Raw genomic sequence first — 20,891 nt, 5'->3', positions numbered from 1 at the left:
CTGATTAAGAATAGAAATGTAGAACTTTGTTTTCTGTGTCTGAGAGCCCCAAACACATAATTCTGTTTTGTGAAATATCACATTTTCTGTCTAATTTGATTTAAAATTATATAATCACTTCAAATCTATGCTTGGTTTTCCTTGGTTGTACATGGGAAGGCAGAGATTTGCATTTATATAAAAGGAAATAGTGCAAAAAATGTGCACGATTTCCTTAAAAAATGCTGTATTTTCCACTAGGTCCATCGTTTACTGTGGTAGTCCCCCAATATTACCACAAAGACTGCATGAAACAAACATTCAAGGAAGCTCAATGCTGTGAAAATAGAAAGGCTATGTGGTAAATGGATGACTATTGCAATGAAGGAAAAATCCTGTTGATCCATTGGCCACGTCAAGGAGGCCAATTAGCAAATAGTACTTATTAAAGAGTACACTTTAACAGTTTCATAAAACCTAAGCCAATACTGGAACAGAGCCAGATTCATGAATACCTGGGATTGGATTCAGATAATGTGGACGATTTTATTTTTACTAACATCAGAAATGTGATCAAACATTGACATTAATTTCATTCAATAGTGACTTTGGACTTCTGGCTGTTTGCCTCTTAAAAATGTGAGTTGTTTGACTTAGTTTTAGCTAGGGTTTGGAGGCAAAAAATAGCTGATAGTGTGAAATAGATGCTTTCTTATCCTGGAGTAAAATCTAGTGGTACTGTACTGATGGCGGAATACAACACGTAAATATCATCTGGAAGGCCATGCCCATTAAGAGCAGGAGTGGAGGGATACCACGTTATCATCAATATAATTAGGAGAGAGAATTGCATAATGAATAAAATCATTTTACAAGTTTATTTTCGTTCAACATTAATAAGAATAAGTGCTTATATAATACAATAGCATAAATATGAAAAATACTAAAGAAATGACATATTTTACCAATTTAAGGAACATCACAACACACAAAAGGAGAGTAATAACAAACAATAAATCAGAGAGTTATAATTTAATGACAGGGCACAATTCTTGAGACATCTGTAGTAATAGGAAGTAATTCAGACTCAACTAAAGGAAGGCATGTCAAAGAAAAATGGTGACAGGTGCTCTTTGAGCTAAATGTTAAAGGACAATAAAAATTAGGTTTTCAAAATTAGTGGTAGAATAACATTCCAATGAACGATAGCAGAATAGGCAAAACTGCAGAACATGAAGAAGCATGGCTTATTTGGGCATAAATTTATTTGGGGTAATTCATCTGGAGGTGAGAATGAATACTGGGAAAAAGGGAGCAAATCAGCGAGCTTACTCTCATCCATTTCTTTCTCCATTCATAAAACACAAAATTAGAATGACCTCTTGTATTACTCAGGATTCTCAGAGAAACAGAACCAATTGTGTGTGTGTAAGCTGGAGATCCAGGGAAAAGCTGATCTTGTAGCTTAAGTATAAAAGCCAGTTTGAGGCATAATTTTAGCAAGTTCCTCCTTTTTTCTATTAAGACCTTCAACTAATTGGCTAAAGCCCACTCACGTTAAGAAGGATAATCTACTTTAGTGAAAGTCTGCAGATTTAATTGTTAATCTGATCTAAAATATACCTTCACAGAGACGTTTAGACTGGCGTTTGACTAAATATCTGGGTACAATGACCTAACCAAGCTGACACATAAAATTAACCATCACTAATCTACTCCTTGTGATCTTGGTACCCATGTGCATCTCCTCAAGCAACACTTAATCTCAATATAAACACAACAACAAGGTCACATTTCCATTTAACATGTTACATGGACATTATAGTGGTATTTCAGTTTTCATTTCAGAACATTGCAATAAAGCAGATATTGCAAGAAAGCAAGCTATACAAATTTTTTATTTCTCAATGCATATAAATGTTTATACTGTACTCCATAAAATGTGAATGGCATATATAAAAATGCAATGTAAATACCTTAGTTAAAAATTACTTTACTAATGATAATCAAATGATCATCTGAGCCTGTAATGTCATAGCCATTGTGCTAGTAAAGGGGCTTGCCTACATGTTGACTGCTACTAACTGCTCAGGATGGTGGTTGCTAAAAGTTGAAATGGCTGTGGCAATTTCTTAAATACAACAACAATGAGGTCTGTCACATTGATTTACTCTTTCTTACACAAAAGATTTTTCTGTAGCATGCCATGTTGTTTGATAGCATTTACCCACAGTAGAACTTCTTTCAAAACTGGAGTCAAAACTCTATTCCCTGCTGCTACTTTATCAACTAAGTTTATGAAATATTGAAATCCTTTGTTGTCATTAAAATAATGTTCACAGCATGTTCACGTGAGTAGATTCTCTCTAAGAAAGTATTTTCTTTGCTCATGCATAAGAAGCAGCTTATTAGTTGTTCAAGTTTTATCATAAGATTGCAGCAATTTAATCATATCTTTAGGCTCCACTTCTAATTCGAGTTCTCTTGCTATTTCTACCACATCTGCAGTGACTTCCTCCATTGAAGTTCAAATCCCTCAAAGTTATCCATAAGAGTTGGAATCAACTTCTTTCAAACTCCTGTTAATGTTGACATTTTTACCTTCTTCCATGAATTATGAATGTTCTCAATGTCATCTAAAATGAGAACACATGGACAGATAAAGGAGAACAAGACACTCTAGGGCCTTTTGCAGGATGGAGGTTGGGAGGAGGGAGAAGATCAGAAAAAATAATGAATGGGTACTAGGCTTAAGACCTGGGTGATGAAATAATCTGTAAACAAACCTCCCTGACACAAGTTTACCTATGCAACAAATCTGCAGTTGTACGCCTCAAATTAAAACTTAAGCAAAATAATTTTTTACATAAAAATAAAAAATGATTGATGAGTTCTTTCTAGGAGGTTTTCAAATGGCTTTGCCCATATCCATCAGAGGAATCACTATGGCAGCTACAGCCATATGAAATGTATTTATTAAATAATGATAATTGACCATTGAAATTACTCCTGATCCATGGGTTGTGGAATGAATGCTGTGTTAGCAGGCATGCAACATTAATCTACTTGTTCTTCTATATCCAAGCTCTTGCGTGACTAAGTGTCTTTTCAATGAACGGTACTATTTTGAAAGGCATCTTTTTTTCTGAGGAGTGTTCAACAATGGGCTTAAAATATTTATTAAACCAAGTTGTAAATAAATGTTCTGTCTTCCAGGCTTTGTTGCTCCATTTATAGAACACATACACAGTAGATTTCAGACAGTTTGTAAGGGCCTTGTGATTTTTGAACTGGTGAATGAGTACTGGCTTTTACTTAAAGTCACCAGCTGCATTCGCTCCTAACAAGATAACCAGTAGGTTCTTTGAAGCTTTGAAGCCACATGTTGATTCTCCTTTCTGTCTGTAAGAGGTAACATCTTCTTTCACTGAATTACTGTTCTGTCTACATTGAAAATCTCTTGTTTACTGCAGCAAGCTTAATCAGTTATCTTACCTAGATCATCTGGGTATCTTGCTATAGCTTTTACATTAGGAGCTTTGCCTTCAACTTATCTGATATGGAGATGGCTCTTCTTACCTAAACCTCATAAATCAACCTCTGCTTGCTTCAAATTTTTCTTCTGCAGAGTTCTCACCTCTTTTAGGCTTCATAAAATTGAAGAGCATCAGGGCCTTGTTCTGGATTAGGTTTTGGCTTAAGGGAATGTGGTGAATGATTAGATCTTTTATCCAGACCACTAAAACTTTCACCGTAACAGCAATGAGGCCGTTTTTCTTTCTTATCATTCATGTGTTCACTGAAGTAGTACTTTTAATTTCTTTTTGCATTTACAAATTTTTCCTTTCACATTTATAACATTTTCTTTTAATTTATGACTTGGCTATTTGTTTGACACAAGAGATCTAGATTTTACCCTTTATTGGTTTTTAACAATGCCCTTCTCACTGAGTTTAATCATTTCTGGCTTTTGATTTAAAGTAAGAGATGTGTGACAATTTCTTTCACTTGAACACTTAAAGGTCATTGTAGGGTAATTAACTGGTCTAATTTCAGTATTACTGTGTCTCAGGAAATAGGGAGGCTCAAGGAGAAAGAAAGAAATGTGCAATGGCCAGTCAGTGGAGCAGCCAGAACACACAGAACATTTATTGATTAAGTTCACTGCTGTATATCGGTGCAGTTTATGAACTTCCTAAGCAGTTACAATAGTAATATCAAAGAACACAGATCATGATAACAAACAATAATAATCAAAAGTTTTGAAATATTGAGAACATCATTAAGATGTGACACAGAGACACAAAATGAGCACATATTGTTGCAAAATGGCACCAACAGACTTGTTGAGAAGGGTTGCCACAAACCTTCCAATTGTAAAATATGCAATACTTGCAAAGCAGTATAAAGTAAAACACAATAAAAAGAGGTATATCTGTACAACTGTCCTGCATATAACTGAAAATGCACTAATTTCTTCTATAGATGAGAATGAAAAGTAATTGGGTGATATTCATTATTTTCCTCAATACCTTGTAACTTAAATACTATGATGTTAAGTTAACAATATTTAAATACCAATATGTAGAGTCAGTACATTGTATGTTATGTGATAAGAGGATAAGAGAGGTTAGAAAACAAAGACATTTGCTATACACATATGCATATCCATCTATATAACAATGGAAGAAATATTCATGACAACTCCAGGCCTCTTTTCCGTAACTGATCGCAGGGTTGTAGGTGGAAGGTACAACTTCCTTCTTCCACTAATCATTCTGTATTCTCTTTTCCTTGAAGAAGCAATTCAGATGGTCATGATTTTTTACCTGGCACAGGCACTGAAACCTTTATTCCTGAAGAGTCTGGGGTCATTAGTAGTCCTGTATGAACTAGGTTGTAGTTTTCTGTTGACTTTAATCCTAGCACATGGTAATATTAACAGATGCCCTGAAGGATCTTCTGTATTCCAAAAATGCTCTTTCTTGTCTCCACCATAGGGTAGTAGTACAATTTTCTCTGAGTAATTAGGATCATTCATGCAAGCCAGCATAATATTAATAAATTCCTTCTTTGCCAATTGAATTAGAGGCATGAGGAAGCCAAAGTGGCCAGGTAACAGTCTTAATGTCCAATTCAGGGGAATCATTTTTATATCTCATGATGGAAGCTTTCCTCACTGTGGAACTAAGACTTTTAGGCCAGAAGAGTATAAGGTTGCAGAAATAGGAAGTACATTTAGCCTAATGCTGCCTCCTTAGGTATCGTAGGTTTGGCCTAAATGTTTCTCTGTACCTAATAAACTGTAATGTAACTGGATATGTAAACACGCTGTAATCTGTTCTTGTACCAACCATCAAGTTTTCACCAATCAAAGGTGGCCAACTGTTCAAAACATGTTCAAATATGGCAAATACCAAGCTATAACCAATACAGCTATTTTTGTACCTCAATTCCATTTTCTGTATGTCACTTTCCTTTTTCTGTTCATAAATCCTCTCCAACCATGAGACAGCCATTGAATGTCTCTGAACCTATTCTGATGGGGGGGAACTGCCTGACTCATGAATTTCACTTCACTCAATTAAACCCTGTTAAATTTAATTTGTCTACAGCTTTTCTTTTAACAGAAACAAATATTTTGTTATCAGATCACTAAGAATAATAGTAAGTGTTGCTGCTTCCCTTTCCAGCCCCTGGTTCCTGGACCTGTGAAACCTGGTTATGTAAGAAACAGCACCATATATTGAATGTTGAATCAGAGAACACAGCCTTATGGAGAACCTTGCTCCAGCCCTGCAAGGTACTGCTCTTGTCCGGCATGATAACTGAGTCTTCAAAGGACATTCACCGTTGTACCAAGTCAGCTACTTCCAGATTGTGGGGAAGGAGGTAAAACAATGAATTACTTGAGCTGAGCTGAAAACTACATTTTTTAAAAATTATACTTTAGGTCCTGGGGTACATGTGCAGATCATGCAGGATTGTTACATAGGTATACACATGCCATGGTGGTTTGCTGTATCCATCCCCCCATCACCTACATTAGATGTTTCTCCTAATGTTATCCCTCCCCAATCCTGCCACCCCCTGCTATCCCTCCCCTAGCCTACCAACACCCCAACAGACCCCAGTGTGTGATGTTTCCCTTCCTGTGTTCTTGTGTTCATAATGTTCAACACCCACTTAATAGTGAGAACATGCAGTGTTTGGTTTTCTGTTCTTGTGTCAGTTTGCTGAGAACTTTTTTTCATATGTTTGTTGGCTGCATAAATGTCTTCTTTTGAAAAGTATCTGTTCATATCCTTTGCCTACTTTTTGATAGGGTTGTTTGTTTTTTTTCTTGTAAATTTGTTTAAGTTCTTTGTAGAGTCTCGATATTAGCCCTTTGTCAGATGGGTAGCTTGCAAAAATTTTTTCCCATTCTGTTGGTTGCCAGTTCACTCTAATGATAGTTTCTTTTGCTGTGCAGACACTCTGAAGTTTAATTAGATCTCATTTGTCTATTTTGTCTTTTGTTGCTGTTGCTTTTGGTGTTTTAGTCATGAAGTTCTTGCCTATGCCTGTGTCCTGAATGGTATTGCCTAGGTTTTTTTCTAGGGTTTTTTTTTGGCTACAAAATGAGTTCCACAATGAGAAGTCATGCTCCGTGAAATACCACGACAGTGGATAAGGCATATGTACGTCTGCAGAGAGTAGTTTTCACAGAATCCTTCTGTTCAGGGACAGCAAATCCATAGCGAGAATAAGTGTCTGTTTTAGTTAAGATGAAAACACTGCCCCTCCATGATGGTAGACATCCAATATAATCAATGTGCTACCAGGTAGCTGGCTGATCACTCCTGAGGAAAGGTATCATAGTATCATTTCAGGAATCAATGTCAGTCTACACTGTTGGAAGTTTGGGTACTCAGCAGCCAGGTTGGCATTAGTGATGGTAAGTCCATGTTGCTGAGCTTATGCATTGCCACCATGCCTGCCACCATTTTATTGGCTGAAGAATATAGCAGCATAAAATATCTTAATTATATTCTCTATATAAGAAAAACTATAAAATTTTATGTCTTTATTTTATCACCACTTGCAACATGAAGTGTACCAATGCCCAATTTTATTTTTATGGTATTTTCATAAAGTACTATTTGAAAATATTTCTCTCATTTGTATAAGTTTCACATTGGCTCATGCTAGAGTTGGTTAATTCAATGTGGTATATTCAAAGTTAGTTTAATAACAAGTTGTAAAATGTTTGGGAAATTTTTCAGAAAAAATGCACTAACCAACAAATGCAAGTGTGTTTTGCTTATTTTCAATAATGAAATATGGGTGACATATTTATTACAGATTAAACACAGTCATCATCAGCACTCTTTTTGTTCAGTGTCAAACAAACCTTGATGTGTAAATAATGGAGTTATTCCATCTATCAAGTAGTGGTGTTCTTTCAGACTTGTAATTATTAGCTTGAAAGGCATCAATAAGTTGGTAATTTTATTATGCATTGTTAGGTCTTTTTAAAGATTTATTTTCTGTCCAGTGTATCAAGAAGAGCAAAGAAATCCTGGTCTTCTTCAGTAATTGCAATTTTATCGCTTTGCTAGTTTTAAATTCAGTAAATCAAAGATACCTTCAAGAAGAAAGAGAGAAAGTAAGTTATGTCCAAATTTGCTGTGTAAAAATTTCATTTAATTTGAAGAACTTCAAAGTCATATATACTATGTCTGCAATGTTTTACTATCTAACTTTTAGAATTTAAAATAAAGACTAGCAAAAATAAAATGACCTGCTTATCTCATAGAGTAAATGTCCATGATGTGCTGAAGCACAGAAACGAGGGCATGTAGTTACTTCTGTGGCTGTGCTGAGATGAGATGGAAGGATAGAGGGTGCTGGCATGTTCTAATGATTGAGCAGCTTAGATTGTGACATGATCCAGGACCAACACACTTCCATTTGCTTGTTTTATTGTCCACCAAAAAAAAAAAATACTTTCTTTGCTATTTTATTCTTTATGATTGACTTGCTCTAGTTTTATTCAGAATGAGTACTACGTGGCAGGTACTCTTGGTCCTTAGCTACAGCAGAAAACAAAAGAAACAAAACTTCCTGTCACTATAAGACTTAGATATTAATGAGGAAACAGAAAAAAAATTAAAGTGTGTATACTTATAGAATGTTGGAACATTAAAGTGCTATGTGAAAAAGCAGAACAGGCTGGAAAGAATTAGGGGTATATGGGTAAGGGTGGTGTGAATAGATCCTGTTAAGAGGATGGCATTTGATAGGAGGCCAATATTTTCAGTGATGTTCACAGTGAAAATACTTTTTGTTGGTTTAACACATGACCTCAGTTATAATCAGGTTTATCATGTATCCATAAAGTAAAAATGAATGTATTATAATCTCAGAAATAATTTTCTTTTAAGCAGTGTGACTTTCATTATTATCTCACCGATTTTTTTCCTCTTTGACATTTTTTGTGCTGAAATTTGGTTTCAAATTTTTCATTATATTTTGAGACTTTTTTTTTTTAGCAAAAAAATATAATGACTACATTGAGACAGTGAGTTTTGTGGGAAAGCCACAGCATTTTAGTTAACTTACAAGGTTGTCAAACTTCCTCAGTAGTTGTCTGAGTGAAGGCCATACCAATGATTTCAGATTATTTTTTCTTGTTTGTTTTTGTTTTCGAGTTTATTTTTGTTTTGTTTTGTTTTGTTTTTTAAGCCAACTATACTTTTGATGATACATAATAAAAATTGGGCTCTTGTCCATGGATTTCTACTAATTACAATTTGCAGTTTAATTTCAGATAAATGTTGAAATGTGCTTCACAAAGATTAATTTATTTTTAATGAGACTTGAAGAAATGCTAATAGATTCTAATCCCTGAACAAAAGGAAAGTTCAGGCCAGCAAAATGGATAAAGTAGGCAAAATAGTAACTTTCAGATTTGAATTATTTATTTTGAATAACTAACTGGATTATTAAAAAATACATTTCTATATTCCCATTTACTTAATACAGTTTCTACGTGGTGTCAAAAGTAATTTGTGACAGATATTTCCTCAGATAATTCAAGTCTAAGTGAGCACTGATACCAAAATAAACTCTTAAAGGTGAACTGGAAAATAAGAGTATAGAAGGTCTTATTCATTATTCTTTTATTCATTTGTTGAGTATATGTTATACTTAGGCTCTATAGGAGTCAAGGAGAGGCTAGATGAATGTGAGTGAGCAGAGGTGGAGAGTAGAACATATTTTAGGTGCATGTGACTTTTCTACAAAAGTACTGGGAAATAACATGAAGCATTTAAGGACATATCAGTAATTTGATGTATTTGGAACATAGAATTCCAAAAGGAGAGACTCAAAAGGAGAAATTGATAAGAAATTGATACAATAATTGTTATGCTAAAAATAGTAGTGGACTAATACAGGGCTTTAGGCAGAGAAGAAATCTACTTTCACCTTTGACTTAGGTATATCAGTCTGTCTGGATGTCCGGCTGAAAATTGGGATATCAATTAATTAATCCTAATGGTTGATGAGAGATGTGACAGTGAGGGGTGAGGAAAATAAAATGGGTTCAAGAGATTTAAAAAATAAAGTCAGGAGGTCATGTATTGGTGAGAGATTAGACTCAAGAAGTGAGGGAGTGGATACAGTAAAGTGTGTCTCCCCCACGGGCAAGGGCATCCATTGCGTGGCCAGGTGCAAAGATAACAGCAAAACGTATTTGATAAGTAATAAATATAACGCATCCAGTTTGCAATATTCTCAGCTTGAGGTGCTTAGTGGTAAATCAGGCAGCTATATCTCAGAGAAAGTATATATAAATGTTAGTAACCAGATTAGAACTTGGAAACAATATATGGATTTGGAATAATTTGTACAATAACTAAAGTCAAGTGATGTGTAATACCACCCAGAGAATGCTGCAAGGGAACACATACATTACATTACAAGAGAAGTCAAGAAGGAGGCCTAATACGACATTAACTTTTACTAAGACTAGAAGAGTAACCTAGAACAGAGATTGATAGGGAGAAATGAAACGGAAAGAGAAGCAGAACAGAGTTAGGTCCTATAATTTAATGGAGGAGAGAGTGTCAACAAAATGGACGTGACTAGCAGTTCACATGATGCAAAGAATTTAAAAATGATGGTCACTAAACAGTATTCATTGTATGTTACAACAAAGAGATTATTTTTAACTTTTGCCAGATCAGCTGTATTGAAATTGAAATGGTCACAAATTGAAGCATGAGCAAGAAGAATAGAGCAAAAAGACAGAGCAAACAGTCCAAGGTGCCAGAAATAATAGAAGGTGATAGCAACAGATTTTTAAATGGATGGTTTACCCTTATTAGGAGAATGTTCAAGACAGGAAGGAAAGAAGTAAAGCTAAAACAGAGGCATACATGTTCATAACAAAAGAGACAAGAAGTTAAAAGTCTTTCTCTCTGATAACTTTTATTTTCTCTGTAAATGAACAGGTAAGAATTTGTAAGGATAAATGAGGGAGACAGGCTAGATTTTGAAATAAACATTGTGAATAATGAAAAAGGAAGACTAGTGAAAGGATTTGAGGGGAAATATTAAGAATATTGGTTGGATGACACAATTATTTAAAATAACATGGTCCAAACTGTTCCATTTTAGCATCTTTAGCTTTTTTGAATCAAGGAAAAATGTTACAATAATATTTTGGAGGTAATTGTGATTAGTGAACAGGATTTTGGTCTTTTCATGTTTATCCAACTAAGATATAACAATACGGACATTTATTTTGATGAGTTTTAATTAATAATATATGTCTATTTCAAGAGGGGAGGTTGGCATATGTTTCTATACTCTTTCCTCACAAATTTCACTGTATCAACAGTAAAGAGATTTAAAAATATCCATAATAGCACATGGAATAAAAGAGGGCTGACACAAGGACCAGATGCCGTGATGGAATTCAGAAAACCTGTGGGATTATATTGTTGGCTAAACCAGAGCAGGAGAAGCCGCACAGTGAGAGTGCCCAGACCAGGAAGCAGTGATAGAGATCCTCTCAGAGATCCTCTAAGTCTGGAACTGCATTTGGCACGTATAGAGTCTGAGGGAGGACTATGGTAACTAATCAGAAAGAGACTGGAGGAAGTGGGGCTGGGAGGATGGAGAGTAATCAGAGTGGTTAAATCATGGTACAAAGGCCAGCAGCTCTCCTCATCCCATTCTCAGTTCCCTCTATAGAGATTGCTATTAAATCAAGATGGGTTCCTTCTGAATCTGAGAAATCTAAGAAAGATCAAGGCTTCCACTGTGCACATTGTTACCCAAGAATAAAGTGCTTTATGTTTTTGCATTTGGAGATCACTTCTTCATGACACAAGCTAAAGTGAAGTTTAAGAGTTAACATATCTCAACACTCACGCCCACCTTACTGTCAGCTGTTTCATTCAGTGCAGAGACTTAAGAAAAAGTGGAGGAAAATTATGTAGCCACCAGTGTTATATCATTTAGTATTTTCATTAAATTCAAAAGGGCATTTGAAGAAATTCAACATCATAACAGAGGACCACATTAAGTAACAATTACTGTCCACTAGAGTAACTGAGGTGATGTAGGGAAAAGAACTTTAGAGTAACATCTAACTAGTTTACACAGAAATAGCCAAGATAATATTAAATCTTTAAAAGACCTGTAAGGGGAAAGGGAAGTTTATCGTCAGAGTGTAACATTAAATAGTGATACTGTTTTGAGTGCTAAATGAAGTTACAGAAAAGAGGAACCACTATATTTTCAGGTTATTTGGTAGTGTGTCAAAAATAAGATAAACTGATGGTTGGATAGAGTGATGGAAAAATGAGTAGATATATGGATAAGTAGTAGGTTGAGACATTCACCTTTGCTGTATCTTTGAAAATTGTCAAAATTAAAGTTGGCGCGGAGGTACTTCGCAACTTTTCCCAGTACATCTATTTTCTTTCCCCTTAAATTTGAGCTGATCTTGTTACTTGCTTTCACCAAAGGAGGGAAAGTGACTGTGTGCCAGTTCTGAGTCTAGGTCTCGGGAGACTTACATGATTCTACTGTCTTTCTTTGCTACTTTTGCTTCCAGAACACATCAAGACTAGTCAGCTGGAAGAGGGAAGACTACGTTCAGCAGGGTTGAATCCTTCAGTCTGAGTAAGCCTAGAGCAGGCAGCCTCCAGCTGACCAGGGAGTTGATTTAGACACATAAAACAAGCCCAGACAAGATCAGCAAAACCACCCAGCCAACTGGTAGATTTGTGAGACATAATAAACGGCTGTTGTTTCAAGCCACTAAGTTTTGAAGTGTCTTGCTTTCTAAAAAAAAGAAAAAAGTGAAACCTCTAGACCTCTAGAAACTTGGAATATCTTCTTTGACCATTATAGGTTTATGAATCTGGGATTATATTTTAATCTCTGTGGGCCTGATCACATTATTTGGTTCAGCAAAGAATAAATAATGCTACTTATTGATTCTCATTTACAGTAACAGCCAAAGAGAAGACAGGTAGAAAAAATGAGATACAAGTAAAAGTAAATATTGCAAAATTTGATGATCTGCATATATTAGAAGTTCCAGTTACTATAATGGACTGAGAACACTGTAGCCTATTCTTTCTTTCTCAAGTCAATGAAACTAAAGAAAGTAATTTTTAAAAATAAATAATGCATTGAAAAATAAGAAAGTTTTCTCTGCTAGAATTCGTGACAGATAGCTGAAAAAGTAAAATAATAACGTAGAAAAACAGAGTAATGATTGTAAACATACATAGGAGAGGAAAGTAAAAAAAAGAGGCAGGAGATACGTTGAACGGGAGCTTGTTCAAATCAATGGATAAGGCAATTGATTGGCAGCACAGCAGTGGTAGCCAGGAAGTCTGCTGTTTCCTCCTCCACTGGGTATCCAACAGAAATCAACACATTTTTGTGCAGGGGCAAGTATAACTGGATGGTGAGGTTAAAAGATCAGCACAGTGTTTGAGATCATTTGTGATCCCAGAAGAAATGGAATTTTTATATACAATAAAATGCCCCACACTTCCTTCAATCCTATCATAAACAAACAGTAATATAAACCTTCCTAGCTCTTTCTGTCCCTCCTATCAAGTTTTGCAGAGATAAAAAGGCATATTAGCATTCTAACTACAAATTGCCACCACCAAGAAGAATTACCAAATAACTGAGAAAAGATAATATCACGAAAGAGACTCATACATTCAATAAATAGAATTACATTAAAAGCATGTTCGATTATATGAAAACTTATTGGTTATAATGTTAGAATAGGTATAATTAATGTCCTCAGAAAGATAAGTTACTGTATCCATAGAATATTTTAAAAGATATTATTTGAAATTTAAAATTTAATGATTAGATTATTATATTAGTAGAAAAATAGACATTGCTGAAGAGCATGTAGCATGCTGTAAGTTTATACTGCAATTTTTAGGACATTAAGCTAAAATAGAGGTGAACATTTTAAGATAAAAGTTAATATACACAGAGGTAGATGAGTCATTGAAACATTATTTAACTATAGTGCTAGAAAAATAAAAGTGTTAAAAATAATAATATAAAGGGTACTAAAAATGCAATGACATTTATTAAAAGAGTTAAAGCACAGAATTCACCTATATGACATTATGAGAGGCATCCTGAAATCAAGTGAAAGGGGAAGAGTGAAAAAAGGTAAAAATCACATACAAGATGAGTGCTTACAAAAAGAAAAAGGTAAAGTATAACTCAAAATAAAGTGTTTTAAAAAGAATAAAATACATATATATATTTTAGCAAGAAGGAAATTTATCAAGAAGGTATGATAGTTATTAAACCATACACTATCCTACTTGGGAGGTATATAAAATAAAAATTGATAAAATCATATTAAGAAATTTATGCATAAATAACTATAGATAGAAACACTTTTCTTGGAAAATTGATGAAGAGTACCAAAAAATGTAAATCTGTATAGGGCTTATGATAACAACCTTAATATACTAGATAGTATAAAATAAGTAAACTGTCCTGGAAGTGCATACACATTCTTTGGAGAAAACAAGAAAGAGTCATAGAAACAGAACTAGTATTGGCTCAGGGCATACAGATATACGTTTAATAAAAATAAAAATTAACTACATGTAGGCAAACTATTTCATCTTGTAATATTCCTAATATCCATGCCAATCCAGGTAATTAATTTAAACTAATATTGGTACTCTTATTTCCTGTATAGAGATTGGTTTATGATTAGTTATGTGAACTATACTAGTGCCTGAGCATAAAGTGAGGTGTTCTCGGAAAATTCCTGACAAGGTTTGACAACTAGCCCTTAGCTAAGTGATAATGGCCTGTTTAAATACTTCCTTACCAAACCTGCCATATTTTATTCTTTTGGACCATCTCTTGCCTCTATGATACTTTATTATTTTTGAATATGCAGAAAAGCTATTTTCCATGTATTACAAGTTTGAATGTTTAAGTGATGATTGTGTGTGTGTGTGTGTGTGTGTGTGCGTGTGTTTGTGTGTGTGTGTGTGTGTTTTACCCCTTCTTTAGCTTTCTTCAGTCAGGTGTTATTAATTCACTGCTTTGTAGCTCACTTTTGCCTTCTTTGACTCCTCTTCAATCCTACCCCCAACCTCTATGACATATAAATGGAATGTCTTCACAGCTGTACCCTCATCTTACTTTTTATAATGAAAAGTAGTACAGAGATAGTGCAACTTCTCTCAATAGTCTTAGATTTTGTCTTTCTAATTAAGAGGTATTTGATCAACCATTTAGGGCAACTAATATTAATTCAGATAACCTAATCTCCCTTACTTCATATCATACCCAATTATAAGTTTTCTGTATTGCAGCTCTAAGTATGAAAGTGAAAAGTAAGTTTTTTTAAAGAAAACCTGGGAGAATATCTTCAGAACTTGCAGTAGGCAAATATTTGATAAATAGAACATTAAAATGTCTAGATCACGAGATTTTTAAAAATAAATTGGGTGATATTGATATCAATAATTTATCTTCATCAACATTAACCATGAAAAGAGTGGTAATGTAACAGAGTTAGAGATCAATATTATAAATTTGATATATTCTGAATATAAGGCATTGGTTGGATAGTGGAGTGTTTGAGAATCTAGATAAAATTCATATATATCTACCAATTTTGTATTAGTATGATTATATTAATACAGTTTCCTTTGGTGTTTTTATGCATGTATGTATCCAGCATATCCAACCAATGTCTTATATTCAGAATATATCAAGAACTTTAACAAATTAATAGGAAACAGACAGATAACCCTATAGAAAAATTGGCAAAGGACTTAACTAAGCACTTGAAAAGAGAGATCACCAAATGGATAATAAAAATTATTAAAATTTAATTTGTTGCAAACTCAACCCCCAATGTCGTACCATTACGCATCTGCCAGAGCAGTTACTATTAAAAAGACAGACAATACCAACTGTTAGGGAAGATGAGGGATCACTGTAACTCTTACACAGTGTTAGTAAGAGTATAAGTTAGTAGATAGTTGACAGTTCCTATTAAAGCTGAATATATGCATATCTTATGACCAAGCAATTATACCTCTAAGTATATAGTCAACAGTTATGTTTATGTATGTTTACTAAAAAACACATACACGTATTTTTAATAGTGCTTTTCATAATAGCCACACACTGTGGACCAGCCAAATGGTTTTGACTGGATCAAAACATTACGGTATGCTCACACAGTGGAACACTATTTAGAGTTGGATGTGCATAAACTAAAGCAGCAACAATATGGATGAATATCACAAATAACATTTTGAGCAAGAGTACAGAAAATGTATATCCTTCATGTAGAGTTGAGAACAAAAAACATTAGTCTATGATGTTAGACGTCAGAATAGTGTTTACTCTTCTGGGGGTTGTTATTTTGAATTGAAGGAATACAGGACACTTTTAGATGCTGAAAGTATCCTGTTTCTTTATCTAGATGTTTAATCCATGAGTGTGTTTAAATGAAGGCTATCATTTGTAACTTTTGACTTATACATTTTTGTGTTTGTTATAATGCAATAAAATGTAAAAAGAAGGAAGAAGAGAAAGAAACAAAGGAAATAAGGAAGAAGTGATGAAAGATACATTCATGCATAAAAACACCAAAGGAAACTGTATTAATATAATTCATACTCTTACAGAATTGGTTGATATCTATGGATTTTATATAGCTTCTCAAATACTCCACTACAATCATAATAGCATATTTAATATATAAAAATTTGGGTTTACTCAGCCGGGTACAGTGGCTTATGCCTGTAATCTCAGCACTTTGGGAAGCCAAGGTGGATGGATCATGAGGTCAGGAGTTCGAGACCAGCCTGACTAACATGGTGAAACCTCATCTCTACTAAAAATATAAAAATTAGCCATGCGTGGTGCGCCTGTAATCCCAGGTACTCAGGAGGCTGAGGCAGGAAGTTGCAGTGAGTTGAGATCATGTCATTGCACTCCAGCCTAAGTGACAGAGCAAGACTCTGTCCCCAACAAAATGGTGCTGGGGGGAAGTACTCAAATTTTATCAAAAACAAACAACATTATAAAGTAGTAAAGAGCTCTCCTTGAAAATGCTTTTTCCCTATTAAAGCAAGTATAACAGAAATAAGTTAGTATAGTTTTATTTGCAAATAGTATTGACCTATAATTTATTTAAATATATTTATACACTTAAATTTTAACATTTATTTTTAACAGTCACACAGTTAACACCTGATTGTTGGCACCATTTTCTTTGTCAGGTTAAAATATATAAACTTAAATGTAACATTGTTCTTCTCTCATTAGTCCTTAGTCATTTTAAAATCCTTTGTCCTTGTCAATTCATAAAGTGAAAACATCATAAACCAGGCGTCCCCAAACTTTTTACACAGGGGGCCAGTTCACTGTCCCTCAGACCGTTGGAGGGCCGCCACATACTGTGCTCCTCTCACTGACCACCAGTGAAAGAGGTGCCCCTTCCTGAAGTGCAGTGGGGCTGGATAAATGGCCTCAGGGGGCAGCATGCGGTTTGGGGATGCCTGTTATAAATGTTTCTACTGAATTGTCCCAAAACAAAAACAAATATGATACATAGATTGCTAATCAAAATTGTAAATTTGCTAGGGAGTGAAAATGCATTCTCATGTTAAAAATTATTTCATTGGTCTCTGCCTCTGGGAAGTAAAACCTTGAGAGATAAGGAAAGCCGTTGTCTATTTGCTAGATCCTCATTTCCTCAAACGTCAATTCAATTTGCAGAGGCTTAAAGAGAGAAAGCAAAGTATTCTGCTGCAATTCTCTATGAACTGTGTCAAACTGTATAACTGCTAATTTTCTTGAACAGAAGAAACTAATTTTACAATAGCTTTTAGAGTACAGAGGAGATTTCTTTCTTCTTGACATCAGCATAATTCTTCACCATGCGATGCCTAACAGGCGAATGCGGCAACATTATTTTATTTTCTTTATCAGTTTATTTTGCTTTCTTATAACCTAAATTTTGAAGAACTCAAAACTTTCTATGGCTTACTGTCTTACAGAGATCCAAGTTATTAAATCAGATGCCAAAAGAAAAAGATATTTATCCCAGACATCACATTAGTGAACATTTACTTAAAAATATACCTCAATTAAAATAAAATGGTCCTAATGCAAATCATGTTTTTAACAATTTGTTTTTGGAAGCAAGTTAATACTAGAGGGCTAGCACATATTCCAACTTTTAGTAAAAGAGTAAGCTATGGGTAACTATGGTTCACGTACTTATAAGATCCTTCTCAGATATTGTTATACTATGTGTGTCAGCAATATCTGATGCACACAATTACTTCTCCCTGGAAACGCTTTTCTCACTGGGTTGCTAAAACATGTGATCTGTTTTCCTTCTTTATCACTGGACTCCTCTCATTCTCTTATCAAATTTCTTCTTTCCAGCTTTTATATCTTCTCTGTCTATATAAATTACCTAGGTGTCCTCATCCACTCTTACGGTTCCTAAGCTCCAAATTTATATCTAAAATCGAGTACCTTTCCCCTATTCTTTATCATTGATGAATTTGCTTAGATATGTAATAGACATATGAAACTTGTCTGAATTGAACCATTTTTCATGATTTCACTATCTTGGTTTAAACTTGCAAAATCTTTCATCAGCAGTTTTGCACCTGCCTCCTAACTGGCTTGTTTCACTATGTCTAACTTCATCTTCTGCTACTCTGGCTCACTCCACTCAAGCCATACTTCTTCCCTTGTTTTTCTTTAAAAACATCTAATTCATGTTTCTTCCAAATTTTACACTATTCTATCTGAAGCTTCCATAGCTATCTTCATGGAACTCTCCCGTGCTCTTGTATTTTTCATTAAGCTTATCCTGACTCCTTTATTTAAATTGCAAACTTCCCAAACCCAGCCTGACACCCCCAATTTTGATTTTATGCTCTAATTTTTTCCAGAGCTTTATTACATACTATGTATTATATTATTTACCCATTGTGCTTACTGTTTCCATCTACTAGCATATAAGCCCAATATAGATTTCCATCTGTTTTGTTCCCAGAATCTATCCCAATGCTAGACACATATTAGTAGTTCAAGTAATAACTGCTGAATTAAAGAATGAAGAAGGCATTTTCTGTTCAGCCTGAAGACTTTATTAGCCACAAAATATTGACTTGAAATTACTTATAAAGATCCCAAATTTATATTTAGCTACCATTGTTAGGGTAGGGATGCTATTTAGTGGTATTGTTCATAACCATAAAGACATACATATAAATAAATAAACAAAGACATCTTCTCATGTTAATTCTAAACAGAATGTGGTCCTCTCTGTCAAAATGAGTTTAAATTATGTTTTACTTAACATGTAAATTGAACATATATATTGCACATTACTCTGTCACAAAAATACTGTATTAAAATCACTGTGTGTGTACGTATATATACATATATATGTATATATACGTACACACACACACACACACACACACATATATATATATATAAACTTGGCTCATTGCAACCTCTGCCTCACCGTTAGAGTAATTCTCCTGCTTCAGCCTCCCAAGTAGCTGGGATTACTGGCGTGGGCCACCATGCCCAGCTAATTTTTGTATTTTTAGTAGAGACAGGATTTCACCATTTTGGCCAGTCTTGATCTCTTGACCTAGTGATCTGCCTGTCTGGGGCTCCCAAAATCCTGGAATTACAGGCATGAGCGACCTTGTCCAGCCAGTTTTTTTTTTTTTTTTTGATAACAATTTATGTCTTTCCCATATCCAAACCAAAATACATTAATTTAGTAAGAATATCATATTTTTCATAGTTTTGAGATACATCAAAGTTGTATTATTATTATTTTTTTTTGAGACAGAGTCTTGCTCTGTTGCCCAGTCTAAAGTGCAGTGACATGATCTTGGCTCACTGCAAAGTCTGTCTCCCGGGTTCAAGCAATTTTCCTGTCTCAGCCACCCAAGAATTTTTTAAATGGCACTCATACTGTAAATAAAAAGTAAAACTATCTCTATCTACACGATATAATCTTGTATGTAGAAAAAGCCAAGTAGTCCATGCAAAATCTATTAGAGCTATTAAACAAATTCAACACACAATTGCATATAACACACACAAAAATAAAAAATATATGAAAAGCATATATATGTAATTAACACAATTGCATATAACACAAATATATGTATATAAAACTTTCACACACACACACAGACACACACACACACACACACACACACACACACACATACATAATATATATATATTGAGACAGAGCCTCACTCTGTTGCCCAGACTGGAATGGATGATCTTGGCTCTCTGCAACTTCTGCTTCCTGGGTTCAAGTGATACTTCTCTGCCTCAGCCTCCAGAGTAGTTGGGCTTATAGGCACCTGCCACCACACTGGGCTAATTTTTGTATTTTATTTTTTAATAGAAATGGGGTTTAATTTCTTCTTCTTCTTCTTCTTCTTTTTTTTTTTTTTTTTTTTGAGATGCAGTTTCACTCTTGTTGCCCAGGCTAGAGTGCAATGGCATGATCTCGGCTCACCACAACCTCAGCTTTGTGGGTTCAAGTGATTAAGTGATTTTCCCGCCTCAGCCTCCCAAGTAGCCTGGATTCCAGGCATGCACCACCACACCTGGCTCTTTTTGTATTTTTAGTAGAGATAGAGTTTCTCCATGTTGGTCAGGCTGGTCTCAAACTCTTGACCTCAGGTGATTCACCTGCCTCAGCCTCCCAAAGTGCTGGGATTACAGGTGTGAGCCATTGTGCGCAGCCAAGATAGGAGACATATATATATATATATATATATATATATATATATATATATATATGTTTTTTACTTTCCCCCAACCCTTGCCATTGGCAAACTGAAAAGATATGAGTTCTTGATAAACTTAATACACTCTATAATTATATCATTTCTAAACAAGAATGTCAGTGCATAATAAAGTCTTCAGCAATGAGAGATCCATATCTCTATACTTTTTAATTTTGTGACAACATGAAAAGTTTCACAGTTTCATCTTATTTTTAAAAAATGCAGTGAAGTGTGTTCACAAACCCTCAAATGTGTCTTATTTTCTGTGAACACTTTGGTTTGGTTCGTTTCCTTTGGCAATTACATTAACATTTAATAAAATACAGATTATGAATAAGTATTCAAAATGGTAATTTTCAAAAAGATTGTGTCTATGAGGTGGAACAAACACTAAAGGTAAGAGAATGGACCCTAATGAGTACTTCAAGATATGTCATAATGTGTAAATTGTTTAATGGGTATCTTTCCATGTAAATTAAATTCTATTCTTAACGAATGTCTTCTCTGGAGTATTTTGCTATCATTTAC

At 34.5% G+C, this 20,891-nt stretch overlaps 1 long non-coding RNA gene across 7 annotated transcripts in view; it reads left to right on the top strand.

Moving 5' to 3' along the window:
* Nucleotides 1–20,891, top strand: part of LOC141583633 (uncharacterized) — a 166,352-nt gene that overhangs the window by 70,995 nt on the left and 74,466 nt on the right. For all 7 annotated transcript variants that reach the window (XR_012516379.1, XR_012516383.1, XR_012516380.1 and 4 more), the window contains one exon: nucleotides 5,673–5,871. This is a non-coding gene — a long non-coding RNA (uncharacterized LOC141583633). The remainder of the gene's footprint in view (nucleotides 1–5,672; nucleotides 5,872–20,891) is intronic.

Source organism: Saimiri boliviensis, chromosome 2, assembly GCF_048565385.1.
Source record: "Saimiri boliviensis isolate mSaiBol1 chromosome 2, mSaiBol1.pri, whole genome shotgun sequence".
Taxonomy (NCBI): Eukaryota; Metazoa; Chordata; class Mammalia; order Primates; family Cebidae; genus Saimiri; species Saimiri boliviensis.
This window is presented reverse-complemented; position numbering and strand designations above follow the sequence as displayed.